The sequence below is a fragment of the Ammodytes marinus genome (genome assembly GCF_949987685.1).
Source record: "Ammodytes marinus genome assembly, chromosome: 25".
Lineage (NCBI taxonomy): Eukaryota > Metazoa > Chordata > Actinopteri > Uranoscopiformes > Ammodytidae > Ammodytes > Ammodytes marinus.
In genome coordinates, this window is record NC_137229.1 from 249958 (window position 1) to 257457 (window position 7500).

The following is a 7500-nucleotide window of genomic DNA, read 5'->3' on the forward strand; positions in this document are numbered from 1 at the left end:
AGATAGATAGATAGACAGACAGACAGACAGACAGACAGACAGACAGATAGATAGACATATAGATAGATAGATAGATAGATAGATAGATAGATAGATAGACAGACAGACAGACAGACAGACAGACAGACAGACAGACAGACAGACAGACAGACAGATAGATAGTGTATATACTCACAGTGGGCCCGGGCAGCCCCTTGGCCCCCTGTCCCCCTCTCCCTCCCAGATCTCCTGCTCCTCCTCTCAGCCCTCTGGAGCCCGGCAGCCCTGGAGGTCCCACTGGCCCCGGGACCCCATCCCGCCCTGCACCCCCTCTAGGGCCACGCTGAGGGGGGGGAAGACATTTAGTTTAATTTTCATATCTAACCTTTAGGCGTGTGTGTGTGTGTGTGTCAGAATTTGGATTTTTTTTTTTCATATATTTTTTTTTATTATTACATTTTTTTTCTCCCCAAATAGAACAATACAAAAGTAAAAAAAAATAAAAAAAATAGAAAAGTATTTATTTGAGGTATGGAAGAAAATTTAGTTTTTTTTAAATATTTGTTTTTATTGACAGATGCTCAAATTGCAGCACAATTGCAGTTCAAACAATGTGTCAAGGTCCATTCCTGCATTTGGTAAACATTTTCAATATAGTGAAAGTACAAAAATACTTGGCAAAAACAAATTATATCTCAAAACAGGTTAATACTCAGCAAAATGAATATTTGGATGCGCTCAAATACGTGTATAAATTATGGAAGAGAATTTAGTTTGATAATCACCGTTCCCTTGTCCCCTCGGTCTGCCTTGCCTCCCTGAAACACAAGAGGAACAAACATTAATCAGTTAGTTTATAACAGTTTGTGTGGAAGCAGGAAATTAAATAGATAGTACAATGTGTGTGTGTGTGTGTGTGTGTGTGTGTGTGTGTGTGTGTGCAGTAGCGGCTGTTAACAGAATTTAATTTGCTTTATTGTATAATATTTTAATGCACAATACATGCTTTCTGGCTGTTGAACTTTGTACAAGTTGTTTAGCCTTGAAGAAGAAACTGCCTAATAAGATTTTGGCACATACAGAGGTATGACGCATTCATGTGCACAGTAGTTTCACTCCCCATATTCTGTTATCAGACATTGTATGAAGGATAACACCAGCTGAGATGAATTTCTGGGAATATCTGCCTAATTAAAATGTTTCTGCTTTCGCCAGCAAAACGGGCTGGACACACAAACCGAGTGTATACGCCTACACATTTCACTACATATAATCTCTGTACACTGTTCATTCGATGTATTCAACCATGTATCAATCCAGGTACATTGTTGATTCCCTTGTATGCTGTTTGCAAGTAAATTCACCTGCTTTCAAGAAGGCCTGACTCAGTTTCAATTATTCAAACACTTGGGTAGTTTGGTGAAATAATTCTAGTAACAAATGGTCCTTCGAGCCGGATCCAACATCCTCTTCTCTGGACAAGAAGAGCCTGCACCGTGAACGGGGGAGTCCAAGATCTCTCGACAAAAGACCTCCAGTAAACAGAGCTACAAAAGAGGCTGTCTGCAGACTCTACTTGGACGGAGGAGGGGTGACGGAATCCAGAGCCAAAACTGAGCGAGTCGAGGCTTTCTTCGAATCAGGTGAATATAAACAGCTGATTTTGTTTTGTCCAGGAATTAGGAATTCCTTTGTTTTATGTATTAGATAGATAAACTAGTTTATCGATGGTGGTGTTTTCCATTTTGGTGTAGTCCATCTCGGGGAAAATTCCTAGTAGTAGTGTTGCCCAGCTTGGTTATTCAAACACTTGGGGATATACTCCGGCAGGGTTCTGCTCCCGGGGGTTTGTCTCCGACTGGTTGGGTCCATCCGTGGGAGACTGACTGCTTTTGGTGTTTGAGAATTTACACTGTCAAAAACAAAAGTCTCACGTACGTAATTAAATGATCATTAGTGTGGGGTCGAGGGTGGTCCCTTTATTCTGACAGATATAGTTTGTTCCATTAAACTGAGAGTTCTTTGTAATTCGGGAAGGTTTTATGGAAACAAATTGATATCTGGCTGCTTGTTGTTACTTAGCCTGGGGATATAGTACTGCTCCAGGGAGTTAGTCTATGACAGGTTGTTTATTTGTTTTGTTTTGTTATGTTTGTCAATAGTCTACAACTGCAGAGTAGACTTATTTGTTTTGTTTAGAATACATCACATAGGGTGTTCTAGTTTTAAATTGGTGAATTTTGTTAATCAATTGGAGGGAATAGGGGTGTTCACCCTGTTTAAATAGATTACTGGGTAATTTGATATTAGATTTTACATTTTAAAAAATGTAATTACATAATATGGATAATGATAAGATAGACATTAGAAAAAAAAAAAGGAGACTGGTGAAGAAAAGTCTCCTCTACCCCTTCCTGTGTCTCTTTCCATTGAGACCCAAAACCCCGGCTCCTCAGCTGCTCTTCTGCTGGCAGGTCCAGAGAATCAGATAAAGAACAGTAAAGAGAAAGGTGGTGGCCAAAGAGAGGAATAAGAGAATGTTGTTGAAAGTGTAAGAGGAAAAAGATTGTTTGGAACTGATTGTTTATGTTATAAAGAAAGAAAAAGTATGTAGGGGAAGGGAGATAAAAGGTTTTAGTAAGTGTGCATACAATTGTTATGCTGTTATGATGGGTTATAAAATGCTTGTCTCCTAAAGATGACCAGAGTTCTGACTAAATTGCTAAACACTTTAAAGTTTAGAGCTGAATATCTTGCCAATCCAAGCCCCATAGTGAACCTTAAAGATTAAAGGTGCAGTCAATCATTTAAAGTCCCAGCATAAACTTAAAAAAAGTGTTCTTTTTATGAAAATGTTCACTAAAAAGAATTGTTCAATGCTTTTGATTTGAACTACAAGTTAAAAGGGATTTGTGTGCTGAACAATGTGATCATAATGTGTTATGTGATAGATGAAATGCATGTTTGAAAAGAGAGAAGGAGAGAGCACATGGAAAATGTGTGTGTATGATTCAGTCCCATTCAGAAAAGGGAGGGCCTGCCTGCCTGTGTGTGCTTGAATGCTGCCCAAACACAGACAAAAAATGTGAACTGAAGAATGAAATCAAACCTATCCTAAAATGTTGTTGTGCGTTAATTGTGACATCTAGAGCAAGCAAAATGGATAGGATGATATTTTAGAAACAACCCTGGCAGAATGATGAGCATGTGGCGTGTAGAGACGGGAGTCGGAGGCGGAGTGTCAAAAGACGGAGCTAACTGCTTTAATGACATTAATACACTTGTCGAGTAACAACAACGGAGCAGACAGTAAACTCTTGATAGTCTCAAAACGCCAACAAGACAAAACAGGAAATTCCCCCAGTCATAACAGTTCCCCCGGAACCCCGGAACTTCAGTTCCATAGGTGAATTATGTAAGATCACTACACAAGCCCCCCCAGAATTCACCCATAGTCAAAGTCCCCGTGCCGGAAAGGCACGATGGCCCGGCCGCGACTAGAACGAGTGGCAGAGGCCGAAGAGGGGAGGGGCGTGGAGGGTGCGGCAGGACCAAGCCCAGGACTGGGCGGCAACGGCACCGACAAGGCGGCAGGGAGCCCAGCGGGGCGTGGCAACGGGGGGCGTCCACGGCGCGGAGCCTGGGCCAACTCCAACGGTCTGGAAATGTCCACGTGGGCAGGCTTGATCCTGTCGACAGAGACAGTCTCGGGCCTACCACCGACGTCCACGACCAGGCTCTTATCCCCGTGTTGCAAGACCCTAAACGGCCCGTCATAGGGGGGGCGCAACGGTCCACGGTGGGCGTCGTGGCGGATGAACACAAACTCCGCCGTGTGCAGATTGGGTGGCACCAGGGAAACGGGGGTGCAGTGATGCGAAGTGGGGACGGGTGCGAACTGCTTGGCGACCTCCAGCAGAGAGGACCGCTGCCTGGCCGCCGACCAGGGTGTTGTGGCGTTCGGAATGAAATCCCCTGGAACTCGCAGCACCTGACCGTAGACTAACTCGGCAGACGAGGACTGCAGGTCCTCCTTAGGCGCCGTCCGGAGCCCCAGCATCACCCAGGGAAGTTTGTCCAACCAGTTGCCGTCCGTCAAACCGGCACGCAAGGCCGCCTTCATGGAGCGATGGAACCGCTCGCACAAACCATTAGCCTGAGGATGGTATGCGGTAGTGCGATGCAGTTTAACCCCCAGATCCTTGGCAACCACATTCCAGATCTCCGAGGTAAACTGTGCACCACGGTCGGAGGAGAGGTCCGAAGGTGTCCCAAAGCGCGCGACCCACGTGCCGATAAACGCACGGGCCACATCGGAAGACGATGTCGAGGTGAGTGGCACAGCTTCAGGCCAACGCGTCGTCCTGTCCACCATCGTGAGGAGGTGGGTGAAACCATGCGAAGGGGGGAGTGGCCCCACCAGGTCGATGTTGACATGGTCGAACCTCCTACCAGGGACGACGAACGGCTCCAACGGGGCCTTGGTGTGGCGGTGCACTTTTGCACGCTGACAGGACACACACGAGTCGACCCAGGCCCGTACGTCCTTCTTCAGTCCTTTCCAGACAAACTTCTGAGAGACCAGCCTCACGGACGCCCTCCTACCGGGATGGGACAGGCCGTGTATTGCCTCGAAAACAGCCCGCTGCCAGCCGTCAGGGACCAGTGGCCTGGGCTGGCCGGTGGAGAGGTCACACCATAACCTGACCCCTGAGTCGCCGATCGCCACTTTTTCCAGGCGCAGCCCGGTGTCCGAGTCTTTGAGGGACTGAAAACCGTGGTCCGTGGCCTGTTCCGCACTCATACGCGAGTAGTCGAGATCCAGCTGCACCGCGCCGACGATCACTCTGGAGAGGCAATCCGCGACCACGTTGGATTTGCCAGCGATGTGCCTGATGTCCGTGGTATACTCAGAGATGAATGACAGCTGGCGCTGTTGGCGGGCGGACCACGGCTCGGCTACCTTGGACATGGAGAACGTGAGGGGTTTGTGGTCCACAAAAACCGTAAACTGACGGCCCTCCAGGGCGAAGCGGAAATGACGGATTGCCAGCCAGACGCCGAGCAGCTCCCTGTCGAAAGTACTGTATTTGCGCTCCCGGGGTACCAGCTGGCGGCTGAAAAAGGCGAGCGGTTGCCAGGCGCCACCGTCCCACTGCTCTAACACCGCGCCAACCGCGTAGTCGGACGCGTCGGTTGTGAGGGCCACCTGAGCTCCGGGCAACGGGTGGACCAACAACGCGGCCCGGCTCAATGCAGTCTTAGTGTCCTCGAACGCTCTGTCCCTCTCTGCAGTCCAGTCGACGTCTTGGCCGGGCGCCTTGTCCTTGAGGGCCTCATACAGCGGGCGCATAGTGTGGGCCGCCCGGTGTATGAATCGGTGATAGAAGGTGACCATCCCCAGGAACTCCCGGAGCCCCCGGGCCGAACGTGGGCGGGGAAAGTTGGAAACAGCCTCCACCTTCGACGGAAGGGGGACGGCACCATCCCTGTTGATGAGGTGCCCGAGGAACTGGATGGACGGCACCCCAAAAACACACTTCGCCGGGTTAATGATCAAGCCGTGGCGGTCGAGCCTTGTGAAGAGGGCCCGGAGGTGTGTGAGGTGCTCCTCCTCCGAGGAACTGGCGACCAGGACATCGTCCAAGTAGACGAAGATGAAAGGCATGTCCCTCAGCGCCGAGTCCATCAGCCGCTGGAAGGACTGGGCCGCGTTTTTCAGGCCGAATGGCATCCTGAGGAACTCAAACAACCCAAACGGAGTGACCACAGCTGTCTTCGGGACATCCGCAGGGTGCACCGGAACCTGGTGGTAGCCCCGCACAAGGTCGACTTTGGAAAACAGGAGCTTCCCCGCCAGATGCACGGAGAAGTCCTGAATATGGGGCACTGGATAGCGGTCGGGCGTGGTGGCGTCATTCAGGCGGCGGTAGTCTCCACATGGGCGCCAGCCGCCATCCTGCTTCGGAACCATGTGGAGTGGCGAGGACCACGGACTGTCGGAACGGCGAATGATGCCCAGGCGCTCCATGTTGGCGAATTCAGCCTTAGCAACCGCCAGTCTCTCCGGAGCGAGCCGTCGGGCCCTGGCATGGACAGGGGGCCCTTTCGTCTCAATATGGTGCTCCACACCGTGTTTCGTCGACGTGGACGAGAAGGTCGGTTGCAGCAGGCTAGAGAACTCTCTGAGCAGCCGCTGGTACTTGTCACCCTCAGAGAGCGAGCTAGAAAGGCCGTCGTATGTCCCCTCATCGCAGACACATGCGAACGAGGAGAAGGTCAATGCGTCCACCAGGCGCTCGTTCTTGACATCAACCAGCAGCCCGTGTGCGCACAGAAAATCTGCGCCGAGGAGGGGGAAGGAGACGTCGGCTGTAACAAAATCCCATGTGAACCGTTGACCTCCAAAACATAAATCCACAGACTTCGTGCCATACGTTCGGATCGGGGTGTCGTTGGCAGATGTCAAGGGAGGGCCGTGCAACCCGCCGGCGGCGTCGTCCACCGTAGCCGGCACCACGCTCCTCTGTGCACCGGTGTCGCAAAGGAATTTACGCCTGGAGAGGGTGTCCACGATGAACAGCAGCCGGCCCTTTGTGCCTGCGCTCACGGCCACTACTGAGCGCAGGCCTTGGCGTTTCCCGCCGCGTTGAAAGTGCACGGAGAGCGGCACTTTTTTTGCCTTGGCCCCGAAACGTGCATGGAAATAGCACAAGCCCGCAGCGGTAAGGCTGTCGGTGGACGCGTGTCCTCCGCCAAGGGGAGCGCTGCTGCCCGCACGAGTGTAACTGCGTGTCGGGGCCAGCACATCCGGGGCGAAACGCTGGGTGGCCAGAAAGAACCTGTCTGCCTCCTCTGCCAGAGCCCGTGGCTCCGTGATGGATGTATTCGCGAGCGCTGTCTGGACGTGTGGTGGCATGTGTCGCAGGAAGAGTTCGATGAAAAGGAAATTTGGTACCTCCGTGCCCAGCAGGTTTAACATCATTTCCATATGTTCGGAGGGTTTGCTGTCCCCCAGGCCTTGAATGGCAAGAAGACGCCGGGCTCTTTCCGATCTTGACAGTTCAAAGATTTTGAGGAGGTAAGCCTTGAGCCCTGCATATTTATTTTGGGCAGGAGGAGATGTAATAAAGCTTACTGCCCTGGCTGCAGTGGAGCTCTCCAGTGCTGAGACGACGTGGTAATAGCGTGTGGCATCATCCGTAATCCCACGGAGGGTGAACTGAGCCTCTGCCTGTGCGAACCACGTTGCCGCGGACGTCTCCCAGAACTTCGGCAGTTTGAGAACGATGGAAAGCGCCATGCTGTTGCGATCGATATTCAAATCAGTCTCGGAATCTTCAGCGGGACTGACGTCAGGGTCACCAATGTGGCGTGTAGAGACGGGAGTCGGAGGCGGAGTGTCAAAAGACGGAGCTAACTGCTTTAATGACATTAATACACTTGTCGAGTAACAACAACGGAGCAGACAGTAAACTCTTGATAGTCTCAAAACACCAACAAGACAAAACAGGAAATTCC